This window comes from Oryctolagus cuniculus, chromosome 2, assembly GCF_964237555.1.
Source record: "Oryctolagus cuniculus chromosome 2, mOryCun1.1, whole genome shotgun sequence".
In the NCBI taxonomy this organism is placed as follows: Eukaryota; Metazoa; Chordata; class Mammalia; order Lagomorpha; family Leporidae; genus Oryctolagus; species Oryctolagus cuniculus.
In genome coordinates, this window is record NC_091433.1 from 1,564,858 (window position 1) to 1,579,185 (window position 14,328).

The 14,328-nt window shown below is 51.2% G+C and overlaps 1 protein-coding gene across 14 annotated transcripts in view; it reads left to right on the top strand.

The window, feature by feature from the left end:
- Window positions 1-14,328, top strand: part of ADD1 (adducin 1) — an 82,677-nt gene that overhangs the window by 26,372 nt on the left and 41,977 nt on the right. Inside the window, exon 1 of one of the 14 annotated variants that reach the window (XM_070067974.1) lies at window positions 10,136-10,157. The exons of the other annotated variants lie outside the window; for them this stretch is intronic. The gene's annotated coding sequence lies outside the window, so the exon portion shown is untranslated. Of the gene's footprint in view, window positions 1-10,135; window positions 10,158-14,328 lie in introns of those variants that run through there. 14 annotated transcript variants of the gene reach the window in all.

The following is a 14,328-nucleotide window of genomic DNA, read 5'->3' on the forward strand; positions in this document are numbered from 1 at the left end:
CTGTTGCGGCCAATTGGGGAGTGAACCAGCGGATGGAAGACCTCTCTCTCTCTCTCCCTCTCGCTCTCTCTGCCTCTCCTTGCTCTGTGTAACTCTGGCTTTCAAATAAATAAATAAATCTTAAAAAAATAAAGACAGAGTAAGAATTTTTATCTGCTGGTTCACTCCCTAAATGCCCACGACAGCTAGGGCTGGGCCGGGCCAAAGCTGGGAGCTGGGAACTCGGTCTGGGTCTCTCAGATTCAGTTCAAGGACCAAGTACCTGAGCCATTACCTGCTGCCTCCAGGATGCACTAAGCTGGGGCTGGGAGCAGAGCTGTCAAGTCGGGAGCTGCCCTGATGAGCCAGACAAGAATGGTGGCCTTGCCTGACCAAGGCATCTGCTGTCATGATGATGCTAACAGGACTTGGTTGCTAATCCAGTAATAAGAACAGATGTCGTACCCAGAACATCGTGTTCAATCCTCAAATCTTACAAGATAGGCAGAGTTATCGTTCCCTCTACTGAGGAAAAACCCTGAAATACAGGTAGAGACGGCTGAGGACATGGTGTTAGTGCTGGGGCTGGGGTTGGAACTGGGCGACTCCCTAGCCCTCCCTTCTATCACATACCATCCCTTGCGGCAGTTCTGGGGCTAAGGGTGGTTCACACTCACACCCTCTTCCCACTCACTGACCACCCCTCAGGAGACTGGCTCCAGTCTGATACTGGTGGGGAACAGGGCTGTCAGAGCAGACAGCACGCTCCTATTCCAGGCAGCAGAGCCGAGGGGGCAGAGGGTTGGAGAGTGTCAGGAGCGGCCTCCGCAGGTGCAGGGCTGCACCGTGTGCCCTTGCTTGCTCCCTGCTCAAGCACCATTCTTCCACTGCTGCTTGCACAGCCTCAGTCGTTGGCCACGTCCTGGTATTATTCGTAAGATCACTTTTGCGGTGAAATTCATTTCCAGCCTGCTGTCTTAGTGACTGTCGACTTTGTCCTTGGTCCTGCTGTTGTTTCTGGGGGAGATGGTCTCCACCTAGGCTGGTGCTGTTAGTTCCTCCGCTGCGTCTCAGTTTACAGGGGTTTCTTCTGTCAGATCTGCGTGGAATTTTCTATCCCAGGTGTCTGCTCAAGCTGCGACTCCTGCTTCAGCTGGGGCTTCCAGCCGTTGTTGTGGGCTTCACTGGAGAACCACACATGCTTGCTTGTAACTTCTCTGAGGTCGGAAGGGCTCCACCCCCCCTTTCGTTCTTTTAAAATTGATTTTTTTTAGGATTTATTTATTTACTTGAAAATCAGAGTTACAGAGAGAGAGAGAGAGAGAGAGAGAGGTCTTCCATCTGCTGGTTCACTCCCCAGTTGGCTGCAACAGCTGGAACTGGGCCTAGCCGAAGCCAGGAGCTTCCTCCAGGTCTCACATGTGGATGCAGGGGCCCAAGGACTTGGGCCATGCTTTCCCAGGCCATAGCAGAGAGCTGCATTTTGTGAGTGGAGCAGCTGGGACTTGAACCAGCGCGCATATGGGATACCGGCACTGCAGGCAGTGGCTTTACCCGCTGTGCCACAGCACCAGCCCCTGAAATGGATATTTGAAAGCCAGAGTTAGAGAGGTGAGGACAGAGATATCTTCCATCCGCTGGTTTACTCCCCGAATGACTGCAGCATGTGGGGCTGGACCAGGCTGATGCCAGGAGCTTCGTCCAGGTCTCCCACGTGGGTTCAGGGGCCCAGGCACTCTGGCCATCTGCTTTCCCCGGCCGGGCACATCAGCAAGGAGCTGGATTGTAAGTGGAGCAACTGGGACTTGAACTGGTTCCTGTATGGGATGCTGGCATCGCAGGCAGTGGCTTTGCCTGCTGTGCCACAGTGCCAGCCCCATAGAAGCCTCTTTCTCTTGCCTTCTTACTTCTCTACTTCTGGGAGTTGGGAATACTTGAGCTAGAGGCAGATACAACTGCTTTTGTTTTGTGTCTCAACTCTGGGAGTTGACGTAATTCTTGGAAACATGAAACTCAGTTAACTCAGGGCACAGAACCCAGTTTGATTTGCAGATTGTTCGTTTGTAGTCTGGAATGTCCTCGTGAGTGACGAACTGAATTTTGGAGTGTATTTAATTTTCACCAAATCCCCAGAGTCTCCTTAGTTCTACGTCAGTTGCGATTGAATGAAGCGAAGTGGAAGCTTTCCTTACAGTGTCTCGAAATTGAGATTTGGAATCATATTCACGTTGTTCGTCCAGAATCTGAGGCTAGAAGTGCATTTGTCCTTGAATGTGTCTATGTGCTCTCCTAAGACGGAAGTTTCTTGCCTTGTGGGGGCTACATCAGAATACACTAACTCTGTGATACTGATACTCAGAGCCAGTACTCCAAAGCTTCCTGTGTGTCAGAAATGGATTCTAAGCATTTTCCATGAATTAACTGATTTTCAGTTGAAGCAGGGAGACGAGACTGGTGGAGATTAAGAATTGTGCTTTGAGGCCGGTGCTCCACTTTCAATCCAGCTCTCTGCTGTGGCCTGGGAAAGCAGTAGAAGATGGCCCAAGTCCTTGGGACCCTGCACCCACGTGCGAGACCTGAAAGAAGCTCCTGGCTCCTGGCTTCAGATTGGCCCAGCTCCAGTCACTGCAGCCATTTGGGGAGTGAATCAGCAAATGGAAGACCTTTCTCTCTGTCTCTCCCTCTCACTGTCTGTAACTCTATCTCTCAAATAAATAAATAAAAACTTTAAAAAAAAAAAGAGTCATGCTTTGTATAAGTTAGGTTTCTGTGGACTGTAAGCATTCGAACATGTTTTACTGGCATTTGGACGTACAGTTATGAACTCATTGGAGTTTAGGGCTGGAGGTAAACATTTGGGGTCTTATAGTGTAACTGGGACTGCACATTTGGCTTACCTGGAGAGCTTAAACAGATTTTTTTTTTCCTTTTTATTTGAAAGCCAGAGGCAGAAGGCTCACCTGTTGACTTGTTTACTCCATAAATGCCCACAACAGCCAGGACTGGCCAGATTGAAGTCTGGAGCCAGGAACCCCATTTGAGTCTCCCACTTGGGTGGCAGGGACCCAAATCCTTGAATTATCTTCTGTTGCCTCCTAGGGTGTACTTTAGTGGGAAGCTGGACTTGGAAGCAGAGCAAGGGCCCAGGTGCTGTGTAAGATTCCAGACCCCTGGAGAGCTTTAAAAATGCTGATGTCCAAGCTCCACTTGTGGGGAGCAACCCGGACTAGACTAAGTTACTGGAATTAAGACTTATTCTATGCATCTGCTCTCCCACAATATGGTGCTGGGAGAGAAGAAAACAGCTTCTACACAGCTGCCTCCAGTTCAGCCAATAAACTGTAGGACCTGCTCCTGATTGGAGGAGAGCAGCGTACTCGGCGTGTGGGCAGCCGAGTTAGGATTGGCAGAGGAGGACTATAAAGGAGGAGAGAGACGGCATGCACCAGGAACATCTAAGGGGAACATCTAAGGGAACACCTGTGCAGCCCCCGAGAGAGCCGGCCGGCGGTGTGCCGCTCCCCTGCGGAAGTGGGGAATGTGGCCAGGGGGAACTGCCCTTCCACGGAGGTGGAAGGGACAGTAGCCAACCCGGGAAGAACCAGCAGCAAACCCGGGAAGGGCCGAGCAGACGAAAGAACAGCGCAGGGTCCTGTGTCGTTCCTCCACGAAGAGGGGGAGCGACACCACTCCTTTTGCTGGTTCACTCCCCAGTTGGCTGCAGTGGTTGGAGAGCTGTGCCCATCCGAAGCCAGGAGCCAGGAGCTTCTTCTGGGTCTCCCACACAGGTGCAGGGCCCAAGCACTTGGGCCATCTTCCACTGCTTTCCCAGGCCACGGCAGAGAGCTGGATTGGAAGCAGAGCAGCCAGGTCTTGAACCGGTGCCCATATGGGATGCCAGCGCTGCAGGCAGTGGCTTTACCTGCTACACCACAGCGCCAGCCTGCAGGCTTCAATCTTAGAGGCCTGGGTTCCACTGGTGTGGGCTTGGTTCTAGTTCATTTTGTAGGGGCCGGTGTTTCGGCTTAGTAGGTTAAGCCTCTACCTGCGACACCAGCATCCCATAAGGGTGCTGATTCGAGACCTGGCTGCTCCACTTCTGATCCAGCTCCCTGCTAGTGTGCATGGGAAAGCAGTGGAAGATAGCCTAAGTCCTTGGTCCCCTGCACCCACATGGGAGACCTGGAAGAAGTGCTGAGCTCCTGGCTTTGGCCTGGCCTAGCCCTGACTGTTGCTGCCATTTGGTGAGGTAACCAGTGGTTTGAAGATTGATCTCTCTGTCTCTCTTTTAAAAAAAAAAAAATCCATTTTGTAAAGCTGTCCTGGTGACTCTCGGGTGGGGCCTGGGTGGGAATCACTGGAGACGTGGTATGCAAGAGTGGGCGTGGGTGGGCCTGATAGCAGAAGAGCTGGAGAGAAGCAGCTGCTTGCGGCACTGAGGGTCCTAACTTAGGACAGAGAGGAAGGGCCACACAGGAAGCTCCCGGAGTAGCTGTAGAGAGAGGAGGGAACCAGACTGGCATTTCCTGTAGGAGGGAGTGGCCGTGCCAGGTGCTGCTGAGAGCGGGTGAGATGAACGTGGTTAGAGAAATGGAAACTAGCTTCTACTGAGCTTGGGCTCCGAGGTTCAGCCTAGGGGTTTCTGAGCTGTGAGTTCTTTTGTTTAATATTTGTGGGAGACACTCACACAGAGAAACAGAGAAGGGGCTCCCATTTGTCTGCTCACTCTTCCCAGTGTCTGCAGTGACCCCGAGTGGGACCCACACTGGCAGCTGGGCACTCAGCCTTCACTGCTGCCTGCCCGGGTCTGCATTAGGAGAGCCCTGGAATCAGGAGCTGCCAGTGCAGATACAGAGCCCAGTTGTTCAGGCAGGGCACGCAGGCATCCTGGCCAGCGTCCGGTTGCCAGGCCAAACACCAGCCCAGGAGCTGTGAATTTAGTCCGATCCCTGGCATTAGTTTTCTCTAAGATGGAGCAGAGGCTTACCTCGTTTCTTTACCTCTGTGTAACTTTGCTTATTTATCAACCTTGCCTGGCCCCGTCCTGGGTGTGTGAGTGTCACCTGGCCTCACAGCCGCACCACCTGAGGGTCTGGGAGTCTTCACTCAGCGGTCACCTTCTACCGCACATGGAATTCATTTACTACTCGCACGTACTGCCTGGCCCCCTGTACCAGAAGGTGGGTTCCCTGTTTGGCTCACTGATGCCTCCCAGGCATCTCGACACCTGCTGGTTGGTGCTTGGTAGGTGCTTGACACAGCTGAATGAGTGCCCACCCAGTGACAGTGCGACAGCTGCCTTTTCTGTGCTTCAGTCGCAACTGGACAGTGCCTTGGGGCTGCGGGCTCTTGAGGCTCACGTGCAGAGCCTTCTGGAGTTGGGGTTCTCTCTTGCCCTCAGCAGCCATATTGTTGAAATGACATCACTGTGGTGAAGCAAAACTAATACAGATGCACTTGGAATCATAGTCTTCTTTTGTCTATTTTTTCCCCATTTGTGGCTTAACATTCATTGATTGTCCCTTTCAGATATCATTTGGAGTTTTTGAAGACTTCAGAAATTATTTGGTGGGGCTTGTGATGTGGAGTAGCTGGTAAAGCTGCCACCCACAGTGCTGGCACCGACAAGGGCGTTGGTTGAGTCCCGGATGCTCTACTCGAGCCCGTCTGATTTCCCTGCTATGACCTGGGAAAGCAGTGGAGGATGGCCTGGGTGCCTGGGCCCTGAACGTTCACCACGGGGGACCTGGATGGAGTGCCAGGCTTTTGGCTTTAACCTGGTCCAGCCCTGGTTATTTTGGCCATTTAGGGAGAGAACCAGCAAATGGAAGATTGATCTCTCTCTCAACTCTGCCTTTCAAATAAATAAATAAATAAATCTTTAAAAAGATTGGCTGTTAATATAAAAAAGTGATGTGATCACAAAAACTATATATATGAGAAGAAATATTTAATGTATTTTTGAAATCAACTGTAGTTTTTACAAGGTCAGATGTTTCCTGTTATTTGTGTGAAAGTCATGTGAGCCAGAAGCAGTTTGCTGAGGAAATCCAAGGCCTGGAAGCCAGGATCCCGAAATACAGCTTTGTCCACAAGTCTTAGCCACTGTCTGCCCCACCCTGCTGAACGCTCTGCAGACAGCTTTTCTGATTCCCACAGTGCCCTTCAAGCCTGCCATTGCTGTGCTGGCTTCATAGACAAGGCGTGTGTGTCCCAGAGAGAAGCTGCGTGCCTAGTCCAGGGTCTGGACTTGGGGGATGCCGCATGCACATTTGAGCCAGGCTGCTGCTGCTCTCTGCTAGTGATACCCTGGTCTCTTTCTCTGAGCCTTTGTTGACCTCTTTTTAAAATGAAGGGGTTGGACTTGATCTACATCTTAGCCTTTTTTTTTTTTTTTTTTAAGATTTGTTTTATTTATTTGAAAGAGTTACAGAGAGAGGTAGAGATAAGAGAGGTCTTCTATCCGCTGGTTCACTCCCCAGTTTGCCACAATGGCTGGAGCTGTGCTGATCCAAAGCTAGAAGCCAGGAGCTTCTTCCAGGTCTCCCACATGAGTGCAGGGGACAAGGACTTGGGTCATCTTCCACTGCTTTCCCAGGCCATAGCAGAGAGCTGGATCGGAAGAGGAGCAGCTGGGACTAGAACCGGTGCCCTTTTGGGATGCCGGCGCTTTAGGCCAGGGCTTTAACCCACTGAGCCACAGTGCTGGCTCCTCTATGCCTTAGCTTGTCTTGTGCAGCTAAAACACAATGCTTGAGACTTGGCAATTTATTTACTTATTCATTTCATAGATTTATTAAATATTTGCTTGAAAGAATTACAGAAAAAGAGGGAGAGAGAGAGAGGGAAGGAGGGAGGGAGAGGGAGAAGAATTAAATCTGTATCTGCTGACATACTACTTTTCAGGGAGCATGTCTTTGGCAGAATCTTACTTAGCTTTATTTGGTGATTTTTAAAAATGCTTCCTGCCTAACTCTCAAAAGGAAAGCTTGGCACTACCTTCGGAGTTTCAGAAGTAATGAAGTAGCTCACATTTCAGCTTTCTGTGCACAGAATATCAGTGTTTTCCTAGCACACTCAGCGCTGTGTTGTTCCTGACTCAGTAGGTCTGCTGGCTGTGCCGTCCCACAGGAAGCAGTTACTTCGCAGCTAGGGACGTTTAGTTGCTGACCGTCAAATTCTGGAAAACAAGCAGCCCTGCCTGCCTGCTTGTTGTGGTCAGTGTTTTAATCTTTACCCACCAGCCTGCCAATTTTCTCATCCCCTCCCACAGACAATAAGTAAAAATCCCACTGAAACCATTACTTAGCAAACTATCCTCATGAAATAAAATTCAGGAAAAGTTTTTTCAGTGAACAGTAACTTTTTAGGCACTTTGCAACTTCAGCAAAAATATAGTTAACAATAAAAATGCTGTAGTGATTGAAGGGCAGAGGGCAGACAGCAGAGTAAAATGAGGACGCATGGCCCTGTAGAGGATGAAGCTGTGTGCTGCGCCTCCTCCCTGCCGCTGTTCAGGGCACACTGCTCAGCGGGGGTGTGACAGCGGAGCCCTCTACTGCCGTGCTAGTAGTGTATAGAACTGCCTCTTCTGGGGGCAGTTGTCCTACTCAGTGGTCAAGAGACCAGCCTAGGACTCCTGCATGTCATATTGGTGTGCCTGGTTCGAGTCCTGGCTCCTCCGTTTCCAATCCAGCTTCCTGCCACTGCACACTTGGGAAGCAGCAAATGATGGCTCAAGTACCTGGGTCCCTGCTACCCACGTGGGATGCCTGGATGGAGTTTCAAGCTCCTGGTTTTGGCCTGGCCCAGCCATAGCTGTTGCAAGCATTTAGTGGGTGAGACAGTGGATGGAAGACCTCTCTGTCTTTTTGTGTCTCTCTCTCTCTGCCTTTCACATAAAGTGAATCTAAGATAAAATTTTTAAAAATTACCTCTCCAAGATTCTCTTCCTGGAATCTATTTTTTTTTTTTAAAGATTTGTTTCATTTATTTGTAAGTCAGAATTAGAGAGAGAGAGAGAGAGAGAGAGAGAGAATTATCTTCTATCCTCTGGTTCATTTCCCAGATGGCTTCGATGGCCGGGACAGGGTCAAGCCAAAGCAGGAGCTTCTTGCAGGTCTCCCACGTGGGTGGAGCCCAGGCACAGCCGCAGTGCTGTCCACTCCTGAAGTCTTCACTGTGACCTGCGTGATGAGCTTTCTTCTTGATGGTGCTTGTCAGTTTCCTGATTGACGTGTGCTCACAGGGCACCTGCAGGTACTGAATTTCAAGTGGAGTCGCTTCTGTTGAAAGATTTTGTAAGAAATGTAACACAGAGTGGTTTTATGGCCCTCTCCCATTTGCTTATGTAACAGATTTTTTTTTTAAGATTTTACTGGGGCCAGTGCTGTGTTGCAGTGGGTAAAGCCGCTGACTGCAGTGCTGCATCCCATGTGGGTACCAGTTTGAGTCCCGGCTGCTCCACTTCCGATCCAGCTCTCTGCTGTGGCCTGGGAAAGCAGTGGAAGATGGCCCAAGTCCTTGGGCCCCTGCACCCACGTGGGAGACCCGGAAGAAGTTCCAAGCCCCTGGCTTCGGATTGGCTCAGTTCTTGCTGTTGGCGGCCATTTGGGGAGTGAACCAGTGGATAGAAGACCTCTCTCTCTCTCTCTCTCTCCCTGTCTCCCTGTCTCGCTGTCTCCCTGTCTCTCTGCCTCTGCCTCTGCCTCTCTGTAGCTCTGCCTTTCAAATAAATGAATAAATCTTTTTTTAAAAAAAGATTAAAAAAATGTATTTGAAAGGCACAGTTATGGGGAGGGGTGGCGGGGGGAGAGTGCATGTGCATGAGAGCTTCCATCTGCTGGGTCACTCCCCAAATGGCCACCGTGGCCAGGGCTGGGCCTGACCGATGTCAGGAGCTTCTTCTGGGTCTCCCACGTGGGTGCAGGGCCCAAGGACTTGGAACACCCTCTGCTACTTTCCCTGCATTGGCAGGGAGCTGGGCCAGAGTGGAGCAGCTGGGACTTGAGCTGGTGCGCATATAGAATGCTGGCGTGGCAGGCAGAAGCCCCAGCAGATCTTCAGTGGTGCCTGTTGATATGCTCAGTGTTGGGAAGAGTGCTGGAGCCCGGTGTGTTCGTGTTCTGATTTCCTGTATGCAGGAAACTAGGTGATCCTGCCGTTGGAATGAGTAGGCTTGGGTTCAGGTGCTGAGTTGGCTGCTTATTTACTGTGAGGCCTTTGAAACGTAACAACCAGAGTTAGTTTTTCATCTGCAAATAGAGAAATCTTGTAGGCGTGTTGACCCACGAATGTGGAAACACTGGCACTTACCGAATTCAGGTACTGGTCAGCCTCTTGGACCCTTGCGCTGGAGACGTTTTACTTTCCAGGGAGGAGTCTCGTGTGGTGAGGCTTTACAGTGGTGGCAGGGAGCCTGCTGCGGTCCCTGGAGGTGCCCCTGGTGCTGAAGAGGCCTGCCTGAGAGGCAGTCGCGATGCCGTCTCCAGGCCTAGCCCTGGCTTCAGCTTCTCTGCTGCTGCCTGGTCAGCCTTGAGCAAGGACCGGAACACACGTGGTAATGCGCCACAGGATCGATGCCTCCTGCAGCTAAAGGGAAGACTGCTCTGTAGCCGCGTGGGGACTGGCTGGGCGCTGTTAACAGTGTTCCTCAGGAAGGGGAAAGGGAGCCAGAGAATCCCCAAGGGAGCGAGTCCCCGAGAAGCAAGGTGGACGTGTGGGAGATGAGGCTGCGGTGCGTTGCTAGTTCTGGGTTGCTTTTTCATTTTTACTTTTCCTATTTGTGCTGCTCCCAGACAGCTGATGGTGGGAGGTGGTGTGCAGGGTGGCAGAGAGCCGGACCGTGGAGCCAGGCAGCCTGGGCTCAGAACTAGCAACCCCTGCTTTGTACCTAGATCTGCAGGGAAAAACAAGTTAATACACATAAAAATGAGCCTTAGGTCAGTACTTGGCCTGAAGGAAACAAGGGTACTTTTACCTGGGATGTTTTCAGAGGGGCCTTTTGAACTGCAGGACAGCATCTGGAGACAGGAATAGACATGATCCAATCAGAGAGCTTAAAGGCTTTCGCTGAGCTGCGTGGTCCCATGCAGGGCAGGCGCACTCAGCCTGAAGCCGGCAGGAAGAGCCCGCCACAGGAGGTGGGCGTTTCTCTGAGGGAGCAAGAGCTGTGAGCAGTGAGTGGCTGTGCGCTGTCTTATTTGGGGTAGTTGCCAGATGCCGGTTCCCTCCTGCCAGGAGAGATTTGGGCTCCCCTTTCCCTGCCTGGCACTGCACCCCTCCCAGGACTGCAGGTTTCTGAGTTTGTAATGACTGTCCGGTGCTTCCGTGTCTCCTGTGGCCGCGAGCTGGCCAGGGTGTGTGCTGCTGTACTGCACTCCCCAGCCCTCTGCCTGGGTGTGGCCGGCAGTGTTGGCTCCTCCAAGTCTAGAAAATCTTGCCAGTCTTTCCAGCAGGGGCTCCTCCTCCTGTTTGACATGTCCTCATGATGGATCTCACGGATCCCTTCCTCCCGGAGGAGTCAGGGTGCCCTGGTAGCATGCTGTACTTGAAGAACGAAGCCTCGAGGGGGCCCTGTGCCTCCGTGATCCACAGACTGGTGCTGGGGAGTCATGTGGATGAGTGTCGTGGTCCTGCTTGACGTGGCTGGGAAGGGGTGGGAATAGAGTCCCAGCACCCAGGAGGCCCTGTGCCAGCTGCACAGAGCAGGGATTATCTGAGTTGGATTTTTTTTTTTTAATTAATATATTTGAAAGAGTTAGGCGGGATGGAGAGAGAACTTCCATATACTGGTTTACTCCTTAAATCACCGTCACACCGAGGGCGGGGCCAGAACACAGCCAGGAGCCAGGAGCTTCAGCTGAGTCTCCCACGTGGGTGCAGGGGCCTAAGCACTTGGGCATCCTCCACTGCTTTTCCAGGCACATCAGCAGGGAGCTGGATCGGAGGCGGAGCAGCTGGAACTCAAACTGGCACCCATGTGGGATGCTGGCGCTGCAGACAGTGGCAGCTTCACTTGCTAGGCCACAGCGCAGGCCCCTTGAATTGGGTACTGAGGGTGAGTGGTGCTGAGAGTGTTAGAAGAGAGAACAGCTCCGTCCGACTATCAAACACTGAGTGCCTGCACTTAGGATGCAGTCGGGGGATTCTGCGCCACCAAGCACCGCCACCTTCCTCAGGCCACCTGGCAAGCATCTGTCCCAGGGAGCCCTCCTGAGTTTCCCCAGTTTCCCCGGGTTGCCTGCTGTAATGATGGTCTGCGGACTGGGTGGCTACACCACCAAGAATGCAGCGTCTCTCAGGTCTGGAAGCCAGAGGTCTGAAAGCAGGGTGTCCGCAGGGCTGGCTCCGTCTGAGGCTGCGGGGACTGTTTAAGGCCCCTCTTCCTCTTGGTGGTCGCTGGTGATCCCTGGTGTCCTTGGCTGCAGGAGCATCACCCCCACTGCTGCCTTCATCTTCGTGTGCTGTCCTGTGTGTGTCTGGGTCCATATGCGTCCTTGGCATGAGGACATCCGTTGTGTTGGATTAGGGCCCACCCAGCTCCAGTGTGATCTCATCTTAGCTCATGACATCTGCAACAACTCTTGTTTCCAAATAAGCTCACACTGGGGGATGCTGGGGGTTAGGACCGCAATACATGAGCTTTGGGGGAGGGGCGATTGCAGCTGAACCTCCAGTATCCTGTCTGCTCTTTCTCCCTGCCCCTGCAGGCGCGTTGTAAGTGGGCACCAGGACTGTTTTGTCTGTTGTTTCCCACTCTTGTATCTTTCTGTCTCTGGCACCTTGCAGATAAAGTAGAAAGTTGCTCCAGTGGCGATACAAGGAGTGTCAGGGCTCGGTAGAGACGGGAAGATGCCCTCCTGTCTACAGCTCCAAAGGCTCTGTGGAGCTGGGAGCCAGGTGGCCAGGGACACCAGTGGTGGCCACACGAGCGTGCCTGGCGCCTCCTGACCTGTTTTCTGTTGAGCAGTTCTTCGTTTTCTGACGGTTGCTCAGCTTTCTGAGAAATGTCTTAACAATATTTAAGAACTCCGATAAGACCCCCTGGGGTCTCTAGCCGGCGTCTTATTCCAAGGATTTCTGTCATGGCTACCTCCTTCCTTCTTTCAGCCTTTGGTTTGAGAGTTCTGAGTTTAGGGATTCAAGAGTAAGTCATGTGAACAACACTTGGAATAGTTACCCACAAGCGACCATGTCTGCCAGAGAGGAGATGGCAAGAAGTTACAATGCCAGTCCTAAGATTTTAAGAAATCAATTAATTAATTAATCTGAGAGGTAGAGTTACAGGCAGAGAGAGGGAGAGACAGATCTTGGGCTGGCGCTCTGGTGTGGTGTCAAGCTGATGCCTACTATGCCACAGCGCTGGCCCCAGAAACAGTGTTTTCTAACCTGACTTCACGGCTGAAGCCTGGCAAGGAACAGGCAGGGAGGTTCTCATGGAAGGACTGGGGGAGGCTAGCAGGGGCCTTTGTTTCCAGGTTGTCTAGAGGAGACTTTATCCACAGTCAGCCTGCTCTGATGCAGACCCTGGGCAGCAGTGGTGACGGCTGCGGTGACTGGAGACCTACATGGAGTTCCCCACTCCCAGATTTGGCCTGGCCCAGCCATTGCAGGTATTTGGGGAGTGAACCAGTAGATAGAAGCTTGCTCTCTTGTATGTCTTTCTCTCACCCCCCACCCCGACTCTGCCTCTCAAATAAATGAATAAAAATTTTTAAAAGAAAATCTTGAAGCCGTAATTGAGAACACCAAGTGCAAGTCTGTATGAAAAGTACAATTATTCTTGATTATTGGGCTTTCATTTAGGTTTAAGGTCACAGGTGTTGTCTTGGAGGAATGGAAGGCTTGCTGCTGCTGCGGTCTCTTGTACCCCTTGATTGGCAGTTTGTAACAAGGGGAAAGTAGGCCCTGCCTATTGCGTTTTACAGAGATTCTTTCTTTCTGTCTGTCTCTTGAAACCAGGCAGCAGCCACCGTTGCCTCTAAAATGAACCCATTCACCCTTATCTGCTAGTGAAAATGGGACTTGTTTAGTAATGAAGAAATTATAATGCTATGTATCCTACTTGGGCCATCTTCTGCTGCTCTCCCAGGCCATAGCAGATAGCTGGATCAGAAGTGGAGCAGCCAGATCTTGAACCAGCGGCAATGTGGAATGTCTGCACTACAGGCAGTGGCTTTACCTACTACTTCACAGCACTGGCCTCCAAAATTATTTTTTTTAATTGATTTCTGTGGCTGTTGGTACCACAATAAAAATATTTTTGCATAAACAAACTGTTCTTTTTTTAAACATTCATTTTATTTATTTGAAAGGCAGAGTTACACAGAGGCAGAAGCAGAGAGAGAGAGAGAGAGAGAGAGAGAGGCCTTCCATCCACTGGTTCACTTCCCAGATGGCCACAATGCCCTGAACCAAAGCCAGGAGCTTCCTCTGGATCTCCCAAGTGAGTGTAGGGGCCCAAGGACTTGGGCCATCTTCTGCTGCTCTCCCAGGCCATAGCAGAGAGCTGGATCGGAAGTGGAGCAGCTGGGACTCAAACCAGCTCCTATATGGGATGCTGGCCCTGCAGGAGGTGGCTTTACCCGCTATGCCACAGCACCGACCCCACAAACTGTTCTTTAAAGCCTTTGTTAAAAGTGTGATCTGAGTTAAGCAGCACTGGGGTCACTGGGAACTCAGGATATGCAGAATTCCGGGTCTGCTTGAGCAGAGTCCCAGGGCTTGATGGTGTTCACACCCGTGTCCTTCATTCTATCACTTGCCATCAACTCAGGGACATGGTTCACCTATTTCAAAAGGTTTGTGGAAAATAGAATTAAAAGACATTTATTTGGGTGCAAAAAATTTTTAAAAACTGTAACTACATAGTTTTTTCTTTTTTAAGATTTATTAATGTATTTGAAAATCAGAGTTACACAGAGAGAGAAGAGGCAGAGAGAGAGAAAGAGAGAGAGAAAAGTCTTCCATCCGCTGGTTCATTCCCTATTGGCCACAATGGCCGAAGCTGCGCCGATCCGAAGCCAGGAGCCAAGAGCTTCTTCCAGGTCTCCCACATGGGTGCAGGGGCCCAAGGACCTGGGCCATCCTCCACCGCTTTCCCAGGCCATAGCAGAGAGCTGGATCGGAAGAGGAGCAGCTATAATTAGAACCGGCACCCATATGGGATGCCAGCACTTCAGGCCAGGGCGCTAACCTGCCGCGCCACAGCGTCAGCCCTAGTTTTTTCATAATAAACTTGGGATGCTGGATATGTTTCCCATAGCTTTTTTAAAAAAAGATTTTATTTATTTATGTATTTATTTATTTGAGTGGTAGAGATATAGACAGTGAGAGGGAGAGACAGAG